Raw genomic sequence first — 15004 nt, 5'->3', positions numbered from 1 at the left:
TAAATAGAGGTATTCCTTTACCACTTCCCTTACCTCGCTTCCAATTGTCAACTGCTGTTCCCTTGCTAGACTGTTGAGAATAGAAGAATGCCACAAGGTGATCCATGTAAAATAATGCCTGATGCCTCATTAGAAAGCAAAAAACACACGCCCAAAAGTTAGGTGTTTATACTCCTTTAAAGCTAGTTGGTGCATTACAGAATGTGACAGTAACCAGTGTTACCAATCAAATCCTTTAACATCATATTTTGATCTAGTGATTGAAATCGTCTTTTGGTGTTCTAGTTAATGGTGTTTCATTATTTCTTTGCTCCTTATTTTGAAAAATCATTTCTTGGGTCTCTGACCAGGCTCAAGACGTGTGATGTGATAGTGATCTCAAACTGTTTGAAAATCCTCTGAATTTGCCCTTTAATTTACCTTGTACATTAGTCTTTTGTAGCAAATGCGAACACTTCTCATACTTTGCAGTCTTCCACAAGCATGGATCCTGCTGCACCACAGAACCCGGATATCTTGCTGAAGTCATCAGCCAGGTATGATGGTGTCGCATATTTAGAATGTAAGACAGACAATTGGGCTTTGATGCCCCATCGGCCAGTGCTGAAGAAGGAGCAAAACACAGACGGAAGATGAGGCTGATAAAGTTCAGTTTGGCGCTGAAAAAACGCTTGACTACCGGGGTGTGTCATGCTAACAAAGATTGTGGCCGTCCACACTTCTTGTTTGATTTGCGTCTTTACAGTTGGAGGCGCTGGGTGCGCCGTGCTAACAAGAAGTGCCGACGGCCACAATCTTTGCTATCACAGAGAAACCTCGGTAGCCAAGCGTTCCTGAGCGCCAAACTGAATTTTGTCAGCCTCGTCTTCCGTCTGTGTTTTGCTCCTTTTCAGCACTGGCCGCTGGGGCATCAAAGCCCAATTGTCGGTCTTACAAGAATGATCTTGTAAGCTTGAAATGCTTTTAGCTCTCATCCTTGATAAATGCAGTCAAACAATCTAGAAAATGGAAACATGGGGATGAGCATCACTGCGCACCTCTCGGAAATGGGAAATTTTCCGTTCGAATGATTTGAAGCAGAAAAAATTGCCTGCAGAGCAGCCCGAGGCACAATTGTAACGCGAGGAAGCTCAGAGCAGTTTTGCTTAGCTGTGGCTTTGAGGTCGAAATCCAGTTTTTGTTTGTATTCTAGTTGTTGAAGTTTCATTATTTTGCAGTATTTCTTGCAATTGAGACAAGGTTCAAGAAGTGTAATGTGATAGTTAGCTCAAAAAGTTTTAAAATCCCATGCAGATGCCCATTAAAGGGACACTGAGGAGATCTCTATCAATTTTTTTTGTTAGCAAACTCTGATAGTTCGGCATTTCATGGCTTTGTTGCCGCTTGTCCGGGAGCGAAAGATGGTTTTATTTCAAATAAATTTGGATTCGAAGTTGAAAAAAGTTTTCCCGCCGTTCCGATTCAAACTCAAGAACTCTTATGACGTCACTGAGAGCTCTTATGACGTCATAGGACGGAGTGACGTGAAACGTGACGTAAACGCAGACTCCGTGATTTCTGGCGCTAGCGGTGCGGTCTAGCAGCTGCCGAATTGAAGGCTACCGCCGCCCCACGTTGAAGGCATCTATCGGGGGCTGCTACCGGCGCTTCATTTACGTTTGCACCGGCATCTTGCCAGCGTTACGATGCATCCCGTTCCCGATCCCGACGACGAAGTTCTCGCAAAAACTAGCGGCGCTTAGCTGCTGGAACCCCCCGCCCATTCACTAAAAAAAAAAACTGTGCCGCCGCTCGGAGTAGAACCACAGCCATTGGCGTTTTGAGGCGGAGACGCTGCCTCTCCGCCACGACGGCTCAACGCTTGAGGACGAATAAAGGCGCATCTAGTAAATTCACTCTTCCGATGCAGAAGTCTCCGCGCTTTCAGATTGTATATCCTGGCCTAACAGAGCTATAGGTCATCAGCTTAATTTTCTTAACTGCCTTGTACCTTGTCTCCCGTCTCTAAAAAACGATTTCCGTTAAGTAGTTTGAAGTTGGCTGGCACAGCCGGGAATGTTTCGCCGGGCGAGCGTGCGAAGACACAAGTGCTCTTTATACTGCGCACTGCCTTGTACGATCACTGACCATCGTGCCATTAAAGTTTTTCATCGGCCGTGGCGATTATCTGTCCAGCTTTAATAGGCTCCTTCAAAGGTTAACTAGCACTTGAAGCGGAACTTGGAGTTCCTCTGCTGTTCGGCGCTTGTATATAGAAGCGATTAAAAAAAAAAAACCACGGGGCACGCAAAGCTCATAGACGCGAAGCGCCATAACAAATCGAAACTCTCCAGGCCGCCTGTGGCGCCGCCAAACATCTTTTTTCTTTGCTTCCAACATTGTGGTTGTCTTTTGTCTACCTTCCTTGTGTGATAAAAGTGCACTCGGTTTTAAAACAACACTTATTTCAATATTGGACTGCGCAACCTTACCTTGTCAGTCTCAGAGATTCAATTTCTTCAACTTCAATTTCTCCTCAGTGTCACTGAGGAGAAATTGAAGTTGGCTTGTATCGATAGAATACCAGCTCCTGATCACAAAAACGCCGCTCTTACTGAAAAGAAAGCTCTTGTTAGGTAGAAAATAGCAAGTACCAAAATACAGGTATCGCCGCCACAGGCGAATCTCGCATGTACATGCGTGATGAAGTCATAGGACAAGAGACGCCACCATTGGAGGAATTTTGTTTCCTACATGAAACAGCAAATCTCTGAGGCTGACAAAGGAAGGTTACGCGGTTCAGTATGGAAGTTAATTTTGTTTTAAAACTGATAGTGCACTTTTATCACACAAGGAAGAGAGACAAAAGCAACCTGAATTTTGGAAGCAAAGAAAGCCGATGATTGGCGGCGCCAAAAGCGGCCAGGAGAGTTTCGATTTGTTATGGCGCTTCGCGTCTATGACCTTTGCGTGCCCCGTGGTTTGTTTTTGACGCGCCTCGATTTACAAGCGCCAAACAGCAGATTAACTCCAAGTGCCGCTTCAAGTGCTAGTTGACCTTTGGTTTATGGTTTTATGGTTTATGGGGGTTTTAACGCCCCAAAGCGACTCAGGCTATGAGGAACGCCGTAGTGAAGGGCTCCGGGAATATCGACCACCTGGGGTTCTTTAACGTGCACTGTCATCTCACAGTACACGGGCCTCTAGAAATTCGCCTCCATCGAAATTCGACCGCCGCGGCCGGGATCGAACCCGCGTCTTTTGGGCCAGCAGCCAAGCGCCGTAACCACTCAGCCACCGCGGCGGCTAAGTTAACCGTTGAAGAAGCCTGTTAAGGCTGGTCATTTGATAGCCACGGTCGATGAAAACCTAAGATGGCACGATGGTCGGTGATCGTACAAGGCCGTGCGCAGTATACAGAGCACTTGTATCTTCGCACGCTCGTCCGGCGAAACATTCCCGGCTGTGCCAGTCAACTTCAAACTACTTAACGGAAATCGTTTGTAAGGGACGGGAGACAAGGTACAAGGCAGTTAAGAAAAATATGCTGACGACCTAGTTCTGTTAGGCCAGGATATACGAAGCGAAAGCGCGGAGACTTCTACATCGGAAGAGTGCATTCATTAGATGCGCCTTTATTCTATCTTGATGCGCCTGAATTCGTCGTGACGGAGTGGTAGCGTCTCCGCATGAAACGCCAATGACCCTGGTTCGATTCAGAGCTGCGGCGCAGGTTTTTTTTATTATTATACAGTGAATGGGCGGGGGGTGTCCGTGGCTCGCATAGATGCCGCCACCGAATACGTCGGTTAGCGGTTAAGCGCAGGCTATGTTAAGGCGCGCTTATACTCCGGCATAACGCGCGAGCTGCACGGCGACGTCATGCCGGCCAAAGCGAGACTCTCTATACTCCAACTGGGCTTGACCGCCGACGCGTGCGGCGGCTTCCGCGCACTCTGACCGCACTGGTGGAGACTTGGAGCATGTCTGTATTTCCCGCCGAGTGCGCTAGGCGTGCCAGCCCGGCCAGACCGATTCGGCTCCGTGGCGAGGTGCGCGTTGTGACTTCATTCAATAGCTTCGGTAGTTGGGCGGGGCTGTTCTGATCGAGCTCTCGGCTAATTTAATCCATTCACAGTACAGATCGGAAGGTACATGCAAGTGGGCGAGAGAGCCCGATCCAGTGGACCCCGTAACTCTGGAAACGCGCGGAAGCCGTTGAAGCGTCGGCTTTACATTCAAGCCGCCAACCTTAAACGCGAGCGCCATTGAGCACCCATCTGTTTTTGTGGCAAAAAATAAATAAATAACCTGGCCCTTGCAACCGAGGGAGACCTCGACGCCGCCTGCTGCACCGTGCAACTGCGCCGTTCAAGGAATCACAATCCGTTAGCCCCAAAGCCCCGGCCAACCTCCGATGGATGCGAAGCGCCGACCTTGTACTGGCCCCTCACGACTCCCCGCACTGGGGTTATGATATTTATTTGCAAGGGCTGCTCACGGCGGAAGGGGGAAACGACCCGCCGGCGCATAACCTAACCGTGCCCCTCAAAAGCATCGCACGCTCTGTGGTCTTGAGGTCGCTGAAATGCAGGCCGGAGTTTTTGCGAGAACTTCGTCGTCGGGTCCGGGATCGGGATTGATCTTAACGCTGGCAAGACGCCGATGCAAATATTAACGAAGCGACAGTAGCGAGTCCCGATAGATGCCTTCAACGTGCGGCGGCGGTAGCTTTCATTTCGGCTGATGCTAGACTGCACCGCTAGCCACCAGAAATCACGGAGTCTGCGTTTACGTCACGTATCACGTCACGCCGTCCTATAACGTCATAAAAGTGCGCCGTGACGTCATAAGAGTTCCAGAGTTTGAATCAGAGCGGCGGGAAAAACTTTCAACTTCGAACCCAAATTTCTTTGAACTAAACGCATCTTTCGCTCCCGGACAAGCGGCAACAAAGCCATGAAATGCCGAAATATCAGATTTTGCTAACAAAAAAAATTGATATGAGTTCTCCTCACTGTCCCATTAATGTACCATGTACAGTCTTGGTCAGAAATGTTAAGGCTAAATCATTCAGCTGCAATGAAATGAATGTTCCTAGAGTGATACATGTAGCGGATCATTCAAAAGAATAGTCGAGCATGAAGCTTCTCCATCGCAAGAAGGAACCTTCTGCTAGCATTTCGAGGTCACTCGGTCTTTAATAGGTCCGTGATGGCTCTGTTATGCGGCTGAAGCAAAACGCCTTCGGCCTTAAGACTTCATCAACACTGTACATTAATCTTGTTGCAAATGCGAGCACTTCTCACACTTTCCAGGCTTCCACTAGCATGGGTCCTGCTGCACCACGGTATCCAGGTGTTCTTGCTGAGGTCAATGGCCAGGTACGATGGCTTCTCATATTTAGAACTAGTTTGTAAGCTTGAAATGCTTTTAACTCTCGTTCTTGGTAACTGCAGGCGAACAGTCTAGAAACTGGGGAAACGTATAGGGCTGAGGATCAGTGCACACCTCTCGGAAACGTGAAATTTTCCGTCCAAATGGCCTGGAGAGGAAAAAAAAAATTTCCCGCACAGGAGCCCCAGGCACAATTTGAAGCTGTGACAGCTCAGGGCAGCTTTGCTTATTGAAGGCTTAGATCACTGGACCATGGCCACAACCCGTCACCTTTCATGTTGTAATTAGCACTGCCTCTTGTGCTAAGATTTAATTGCTGTGTTTTAATATTCATAATCTTCCATCTGTTAGTGCTGTGCTTCCGAATATTTGGCAGCATTACTGTTGCCAGGGTGCAGTCGAGCCTGAAGCAGAGATAAAATGGCTCATCTATGTTGTCAAAGGCAACTTTATGTCATTGCACACAAACGTGACCTGGTGGCCCATCGCGCTGCTGACTCCAAAGAAGAGAGCGATGTGTCATGTTTTATCATTAGTAGCGTTTGTAAGGAAAATTGCCATTTTCGTTATGTTACTTATCGTAGTCCTGAGGAATGGGATTTTAGCAGTTTTAATGTGGCAAATAATAACTCTCTCCCCAATCTGTTTTAGGGCTTTTTACAAAGTATATGTGCAGCTGTGTTTTTGCAGGTACACCTCGGGAGCGGAAATTGTCAGTGCAGAGCAGTGGCGCTGGCTTCTTTCCCGAGGTCGAGACTCCTTGATTTGCAAGGACGTCATAAAACTTTTGTGGGGTTCCCCACAAAAGTGACGCTCCTTCCTGGTGATGCTCCTTCCCCGAAGAGCCTTCGGGGAAGGAGCATCATCGGCTCAGTATGCCGGCAATTCCTTAAGGCAGGTGTCATGCAGAAGCTTCGGATTAGCTCAGCAAAACTAGCAGCTGTAATCAATATGCCTCTTTCATTTAGGTACATTTCTTGGCTGCCAAAGGCATTTGTTTGTTTAAATTTGCACGACTTAATTACCTTTATTTTAAAGCACCTGGATGTCTTCAATTTTGTCTGATTAATACTTTTTCAGATGCATTTGATGCATACATCAAAGCTGCACGAGCTGCCGAGGATGAGAAAACGCGGGAAGCAGTTGAATGGCTACCTGACGGACATGCTGAGGGACATCAAGTAATCATCGCCGGCACCTGCTCCTGCCCCTGTAGTAAATGACTGTAGTCAGATAAAAATGATAAAATAAAGGCAGCAACAAAAATTATTTCATTGACTGCAGCCGGGTATTTAGTGCTGGGATGCAGCATTTGCTGCACTGAAGGGTTGCAAGTTCATTCAGGTAGCATACATATTCAGAGCTATTAACTGTACACCAGAGTAAGAGTTGCAAGGCAATTGTACCCCCAAGACGAGGCCGTCGTATCTGTACGAAGTTTACGTGGCCCTCGTATATACGAGGGATAGGTATGACTCGTATCGAATAATTGCGTATGTACGAGACACGTATCACACATATATGTTTCACCATACGAGGGACGCGTATGCCTTACGAGCACATAAACATACGCGCACATATGTATCCGGACATATATATATATATACGAGCACATATGTTGACACAATCCAATAATTGCGTATATATGAGACACATATAACACATATGTACGAGATTTTTCAAGTAGGGATTGCCTGCTCTGTCGGGCTAAGATGTGGTTATGCTGTTAAAGGCTTTTAATCTGTCAAAATTAGAGACACTGAGGATAACTCTACTTAATTATTCTTCTCAGTAAAAATTGATTACATGGCTCTTTGGTATGTTAATGTTTGTCTGGGAGCAGAAAACCTAGTTATGACTGAAAAAGATAGAACTTAATATTTTTCCGCTATTCGATTCAATCTAGTCATATCCACATCTAGTAGAACTGCTTGTCGTCGTTTTTAAGTGAGTGGCAGTGTAACCTTGCCTCTGGGATCTGTGAAAAAAAAAAAATCTCTGTCTATGCACTCAGATTACTTGAGAAATCGGGCTGTACTGGTGACTCCTGATTTTTATTTTTTGGTCTTTTCTAGCTTATAAAAGCTCTGTTTTCAGTTAGATGGGTTATGCACCTCAATATTTTCTCAGTGTGTCTTTAAGCTTATGTGAGACATTAATACCTGTGCCACACGGGCAACTGTAATGCCATTAAGTGCCCACTGCCTTAAGTTTTAATGGCATTCGAGTGGTCAATACGCATAAATTGAATGGCATTGGCCTTACGGCTATTCGCGACCTACTATGTTTGCCACAACTCATTCACCCGGGCAATGAGTACTCTCGTCCCAATTCCACACGCAGAAAATCGCAAAACTTTGTTAGTTACTACTTCCTAACCAGTAGTAAATGGTCAATTCATAACAATTCAGTCAGATGAGTCATCTGCACTGTATTTTTGATGTTAAGGGCACCTTTTTTACCAGTACTTCTGAGAGATACTCTCGGCTTGTGTGCTAACACACGAGTTTATGGCTACTTTTTTAATCGTCAAGCAAGAGCAGCGGTATTTTCTGCGAAATAATTTTTATTTTGCATTTAAACAACATTCCGAGATACTGTTCGCATTAGGACTGTTTACATTTAGGTGAAAATGTTTACTGCCTGGCAAGCATTATCGTGACTTTCGCATAATCACAATAACCATGAACATGCGGCACCTACTCCGAAAATAATGGCATTAACAAACTTATGGCCTTAGCCATTTACTGCCATTTCTTCTGTGCGTGTGGCATGGGTGTGGCAACAAATAATAAATTATTCGTTCGGAATGGTATAATCTCAAAATATATAAATGTAACAATGCAAAATAATGCACAAGAGCATTTGCAAAAAAAAATGCTGGAATTAATCAGTCAGTTTTAGAATGTGTTAAAGGTTTTATTTTTTAAAGTTATATCCTTTTTCTCTAAAATTTCTCATAACACAATGCTGAAATTATCACTGGGCAAAGTCTATTTACATTAGAAAGTAATACTAGAATTATAAGCCTGCAGTAAAAGCTTTGTTTTCTAGTCTTTTTTTATTGAGTAAATTCTTAGAGTGAAAACTAAAAAAATCTATAAAATGTCGTTTTAGTTGTAGATTTATAATTATATTTCCAAGTGTGTAACAGGAACGTGCCTTTCCACATTGCTAATTATAGCGCTGTGTTACGAGCCAATTTGGAGAAAGGTAGAATGAGTAAAGGGATCTGTGTGCAAGAACGCTGAAGTATACATCTGCCTTGGTCACAGTAGTTGCTCGGTTTACGTAAAATGTTGTTGTGTTGCCACTCTATCGGTTTATTGCCCTTTCAAATGTTTCTCTCCCGCCACCAGAACGGACAGCTGCATCCAGACTTTGCTTGAGCTGCGCAGCACCAATTCCGCTAGTGGAAAACGAGGGAGCTGCTGTCTGAGATGGTAAGTTTATGTACTTTTTCATGCCTGCTGGACACCTAATGCATTCATTAAGAGCAGAGCATGGCAGAAGCTGTAAGAATGCGGTGTGTATAACAAAAGCTGATCACTGCAAGCGGCAGTGCCCTAAATATTTGTGATGAAGCTCTTAAAGTCTGCTTCAGTCTCCCTGTGCTCTTGCAGTTGGCTGTATTTCAAGGTGCTTCACATTAAAGGGCTACAGAAAGGGGTGTTCGAGCTTGGCTTTAAAATGCTTACACTATGTAGAGTACAGGCCACCAAGCGTACATGCCGCATACGAGACCTCAGAAGGAAGCACGAGATTTACAATACACTTTAAAAATTTCCACTTTCGCACCTCGCGGCGACGCACGATGCCTGGCATACGATGTCACGTCGTGCAAGTGATGTCAGCAGCCGGGGGTTATCATTGGTTCACGGCGCCAAATTTTTTCAGACGTCACGCGCTACCCCGGCCACTTTGCGCGTGCCGCATCCGGCGGAGGTAAAGGAGTAGTCGAGTGGATGGGGCCGGTGGGGGAGCGCCGTCGTTTTGGCGTGCGAGAGGAGAAAGAAAGGCACGAAGACGCGGAAGTTCAAATTTTGTCAGCACATAACTCAGCTTCCACAAAACGCATTAAAATAATTTTTGCTGGAAGATAAATATGAAGCGGCGTCTTTTAACATCCCAGACATATCACAACTTTATTGAGAGCCCCTTTCTGGGGCCCTTTCAATGACACTAAAGAGGAATATCAGATGGAGAAAGCAGGGTAGATTATTTCTCGGGAGCACTGCCGATGTTTTTTTTTTTTCATGCAAAGGTGTATGTATTGCTGAGAAAATTGCGAATGAAAGTCTCACAACCCATCCACATACAAACCAACGAAAAATCAGCACAGTGACACCATTTCTTTCACTCATTTGCATTGTTGCCGTCCAACCAGTCAGAGGTGCCAATTCCAAAGACGAAAAATGTAGCCAGAAGACTGGAACTAGCCTGCGAGTGAGCCTTCATTGCAGCAAGGTGCAAGTGCAGGCCGCCTCAGTCAACCCCACTGTACCCCACCAAAAGGAAGATGCTCTCCGCCGCACCACATGTGGTTGCGCCTCATTTCAAAACGCACATAAGGTAGACAGACTCCGTGGCTGTGAAAGCAACCGCTCAAAATTATCGAGGGCAGCCACAGAGTGCATAACTAACTTCTGATCACACTCACACGTATACATCGGCAACGACAATGCAATGCGGCCTTCGGTGCATTGTGCGCTGTCGTGAAGTGTACGCATATGCTGAAATGAGAAGGAAATTGCTCCACCAGCCGCCTCGCAAGTACAACAGAGTGTGAATGCCGTTGAGAGCTTGGGGTTCTGAACTTTCTGTACCCAATGCCCACATGCTTTTCCTTCTGGTTTATGTTTAGCGCTGGTTTAATTACGAAACTGTTCATATTCTTGGCTATGCTTTCTGTGCTGCTTTCTTCATATTTTGGCTACAACTGCCAATTGTCGGCACAATGGCATGGGGGAGTGTGGAAAGCGGAGTAGACACGTGAATGTTGTAGTTGCACGGATGTACTTCTGGCAGTGTCGTGTGCTTTTCGCTTTTATGCATTCTTCTGGGTTACAAAAGCCTTGTTTCGAGTAAAAATGACATAATTGCAATCATGTGACGCTACCCTGTCTAGCCTAGCTTAGTACTCCACTTAGTGTCTCTTTAAATTGCCTGCAGTTTGTCATTGCTCCTCATTTTAGGTGACTGCTCTCTGTTTGTGTCACTACTCTTTCAATACATTACCCTTAAAATTGTTTCTGCGCTGCTTCCAGATCTGACATGCACATCCGAAACCTGGCCAAGCCATGCAGCATCAGCTTCAACGGTGGTAAATGAGACAGCTGCAGCCTTAGACGGTAGTTTGATTTTACTGTTGCTGATGTATATCTGCCGTAAAATTCCGGACAAGCGCTCCACCTATGCAAGGCCACCCCTCCCCCTAACTTCACTGTCAATTTCACATTACCGCGACGTTCCGAGAAAGCGCCCCCTCTCTGCCCGCTCCCCGCCTTATCACGCACCGCGCCCTGGCAGCACTGGCTTGCCCCATCCAGTCCAAGAATCCAATCTAATCCTGCTTTTCAATCCATTCGCATGCCTGTTGGTCTCGCGCCATTTATTGTTTTGTTTTCTTGTTACAGTGTAGCAGTGTCAAGTCGGCAATGCAATCGTACACTGTGGCCAAGGAAATTGAGGTCATGGAACGTGCACCAAACGTCTCGAGACTTCATGCTCGACCGGAAACGAATACGGGAATGGGACAAGAATTTCGAGAAGTTGCTATAGCAAACCTACGAGAAAGCAAAACTTCAAAGAAAGTTGACTAACCGAGCGCCGGTGTTTAGTGAATGCGTGGATGATGCGCTCTTCGAGTTCTTCGAGCGGTAAAGAACGGCAGGACGTTTTCAATCCATGTGCACTGCGCTCTTTTCTTTTTACGGTTGGAAAATATAGGACGCCTCCATCTTGAATTTTGGCGCCGTTCCGGGATAGCGCCCCCTTCTACTTTGCCAGTAATCTTGACTTGCGGGGGTGGGGGCGCTTGCTCGGAATTCTACGGTAGGGCTTTCAGTTTTTGGGTTTCGTTAATGCATTGTAATCATAGAAGCCCCACCATGAAAGAAAACTCTCTAGCATCTGACGCCGTAGTGTTATTGTATGCACCAGGGTTGGCAGATGGCAAAGTGGAGAGCGGTAAAGCTTCCTCTCCACTTGCAAGGGAAATGAGAGAGGCCAGAATGTGGCTGTTAAGAACCCTGAGGGTTGTGATCGTGGACGAAGGATTGCGCAAGTGGTTGCCATAGGAGAAGGAGAAAAACTTTTATTGTATAACAGTAATGGCATTCCCCCCCTCCCCCCTCAGCACTAGACCAGGGAGGCAGGAGGCACTGGTTTAGATGTTGGCCGGGAGGTCTTCTGTCTCGGCGGCCTCTTCATCCAGTTAGCAAGAGAACAACCAGGCGTGTGGCAACCGTGGAAGGTGTAGGGCCAATCAACCAATGGCAATAAACATTTCCCGGGCTTTCACTGGTTGATGCACTGAGGTGGCAGCCAGAGCTCTTCAACCAAGAAGACCTAATGCTAACACCTTGTCATTGCATAATGATATTTATGTGCCTGTTTCTTTTTTCTGGAATTTAGAGGTGGACACAATCCTGATATTTCTTAGCCCGAATTTTCGTATGAATCTGCTTGTTCAGCAAAAAGTTCTGTAACTAGAATTTTGGGGCCAATTATACTAGCAATAATTGCATTTGGAGCCCATATAAACTTCTTGCAACAAAATGTTTCATCTCTTTCGACTAAATGCTGGTTGACACACAATGTTTTGGAGGCTTTCTGTATTCAGAACAATGGTGAATCATGCATCAGCAAGCCTTCTGTCACCTTGTGTGACAAGTAGTGGGGTATTTCACCTCCCATGTCTTTGAAATAATTGTTCTGGCTGCATTTCGCTTTTTTGGTTTCCACTGTATACCCACTATATATGTATAAATATCGTATAAACACTTCTAAGGGCCGCACCCCATTTTCAGCAAAGAAATATTACAGAAAAATAATATCCCTCTAAGGGCCGCACCCAAACTTTTCACGACTCGCGCAGCAATAGCCTTCGAAATTCACGCGCCGTGGCCTCCGCTATCAGCTCTGGCTGCGAGCAACGCCGCACTTCATCGCGGAGGCAACGCATGCGCACAGGAGCTTTCAGGTGCCGAACACGGATTGCGCCCGAGGCGTCGGCTTATCATCATGATCAACTTTTTCCTCCGTTGCGTGCCCCGGTATCCATATCAGCATCAGTATCACCAGCACCACCCTTTTCGGCTGTCAGAGACGAGGGAGTTGTGGTAGCATGGTAGTTCGCCGTCGTTGTGGCTTTCGTGTGCTGTCGCCAAGTGTCGTAGTTTTAGCACGATAAGGCAGGCACCTTAGTAGCTACATGGCTGAGAGTTTGCTGTCGAATACGGCAAGCGAGCGGCTTGCAGGAAATTCGATGTGACCGAGAAATGCGTCCGACGATGGTGCAACCAAAGTAATGCATTGAGGAACACAAGATGTAAAAAGCGGGCTTTCCGAGGCAAGCCGTGCTAGTTTTCTGAACTAGAAGAAAACCTGCTCTGCTAAGTGATGGAAGCGCGGAAGAGCAACGCGTTGACAGCGGAAATGCTGCGCCACTTGTGGTGGGATGAGCGTGCACCAGAGCACAGCACCAGCTCGGAGTAGGAGTAGACGATTGAACATAGAATAAATGCCGCTCATTCCCTGATGGTTGTGTTTTTACTTTAAAATTTTTTTTCGCACATCGCATGTATGAGCCGCACACTGAAAATTGGCCCTCAAATCTGAAAAATAACTGCAGCCCTTGCACGCGTTTGTACGGTAGCTCTGTTTCTCCATTAAATTCAGTTGCACATTATTATGTACTAACTCGCACAAATTTTAGCTTCTCTCTACTAGACTTGCTCTGTTTTACTGTTTGGCTGTCTTTCGTCATGGCTTGCATTAAATGTCCTGCACAGCTTGTCTTGAGCACCATTTTTTGCAAACTTTTGTATCTGTGTTGCACCACTTGACCCGATACTACCGAAATATTTGTCCTTCTAGAGCCGACAGCTGCTGATATTGCCGTGCTAGAACCAATGGTCGCCACGGTTTCACTCCTAAGTTGGGGGGGGGGGGGGGCACCTCCACTCATGCCAGTGCAGGTAGTTGCAGCCCCAAGTGGTAGGTTGATTTCATTACGCTGTAGGCACATTTTCCTGGATTTTGGGCTTGACAATCATGTAATGCATCCACTGTGGCACATCATGATAGATAATAAAGAATGCTGTGCGTGTATTACCTGTACAGCTTGTCATAGCTATTCATTTTGTACAAACTTTTGTGTTTTTGTGTATTGCAGTCATTGACCTAATATACCATGGAAATGTTTCTGTCCTACCACCAGAACTAATGGCCAGCACTGTGGATGTCCAGGGCCATGGTGCACTGGCGCAACCACTACACCACCAGGCTGCTGCAGCTGCCGCTCACTGCCGTAGGATTTATCAACGTTCCTTACGCGTATTATTTGTGTGCCGCTTTTTTATCATCCGCCTGACTACGCCCACTGCAGGACAAAGACCTTTCCTGTATCTCTTCAATTAACCCTGTTCTTTGCCAGCTGTGGCCGCCATATCACCGCAGTATTCTTAATCTCATCTGCTCACCTAACTTTCTGCTGCCCTCTGCTATGCTTGCCTTCTCTTGGAATCCACTCCATTACTCTTAAGGACGATCAATTCCTCTGCCTTCACATTAAATTCTCTTCTCACGCCCAATTCTTCTTTTCATTTTGACTAAAATGTAATTAACCCGAATTTGTTCCCTGATCCACTCAGTTATCTTCTTGTCTCTCAACTTTACACCTATCATTTTCTTTTCCATTGCTTGCTGCACTGTCCTTAAAGGGGCATCATTAAAGGATAGGTAAAATTTTATGATCAACATTGTGCCCTGCTCATCGACAACAGCTCATGCGTAGTCCATTTTACTGCTCACTTCTTTCTGTCACCGTGGCAAGTGGCAGCTAATTTGATTGGCAGCGAAAGGATGCTCGGGAACAGCGGCCCGGGTTTCACAAGTCCCACTGGGGGATACATTTGAAACAGCTGCCTGCCTCTGCAATGGTGCAAGTTTATGCTGGGGGGTTTAGGGTCCCAAAGCGACTCGTGATATACGGGATGCCATATTGAAGAGCTCCGGAAATTTCAATCACTTGTGGTTCTTAACGTTCACTGATAGCGCACACTACACAGGCCTCTTGAATTTTACCTCTATCAAAATTTCCATGGCCGTGGCCGGGACCGAACTCACGTCTTTCGGGTCAGCAGCCGAGCGCCATAACCACTGAGCCACCGCGGCGGCGCGGTAGTGGTGCATCACTTATCCTTTACACCACTGCGCCAGAATTGATGTGAAGACTCCCCGCGATATATGAATGGGCAATTGAGAATGACAGTGCAAATTGCTACCCAAAAAGGACCCCAGGCCACTGCAGGGACTTGTTAACTTTCCGCGTCACACCCTTAGCGTGGAAGGAGCGTAAGTGTCCCCTGAGTTTTTTGTAGCGAGAGCTACATAACTGTACCCG

At 46.2% G+C, this 15004-nt stretch overlaps 1 long non-coding RNA gene across 1 annotated transcript; it reads left to right on the top strand.

Annotated features, from left to right (window-relative positions):
- Positions 1-469: 469 nt before the first annotated feature.
- Positions 470-6507, top strand: LOC144105046 (uncharacterized). The gene is made up of 3 exons (XR_013308695.1): positions 470-536; positions 5298-5363; positions 6457-6507. It is a non-coding gene; the product is annotated as an uncharacterized LOC144105046 (long non-coding RNA).
- The last annotated feature ends 8497 nt before the right edge of the window (positions 6508-15004 follow it).

The sequence above is a fragment of the Amblyomma americanum genome, chromosome 1 (genome assembly GCF_052857255.1).
Source record: "Amblyomma americanum isolate KBUSLIRL-KWMA chromosome 1, ASM5285725v1, whole genome shotgun sequence".
Taxonomy (NCBI): Eukaryota; Metazoa; Arthropoda; class Arachnida; order Ixodida; family Ixodidae; genus Amblyomma; species Amblyomma americanum.
Note: the sequence above shows the minus strand (reverse complement) of the source record. Positions and strands in the feature narration are given on the sequence as shown.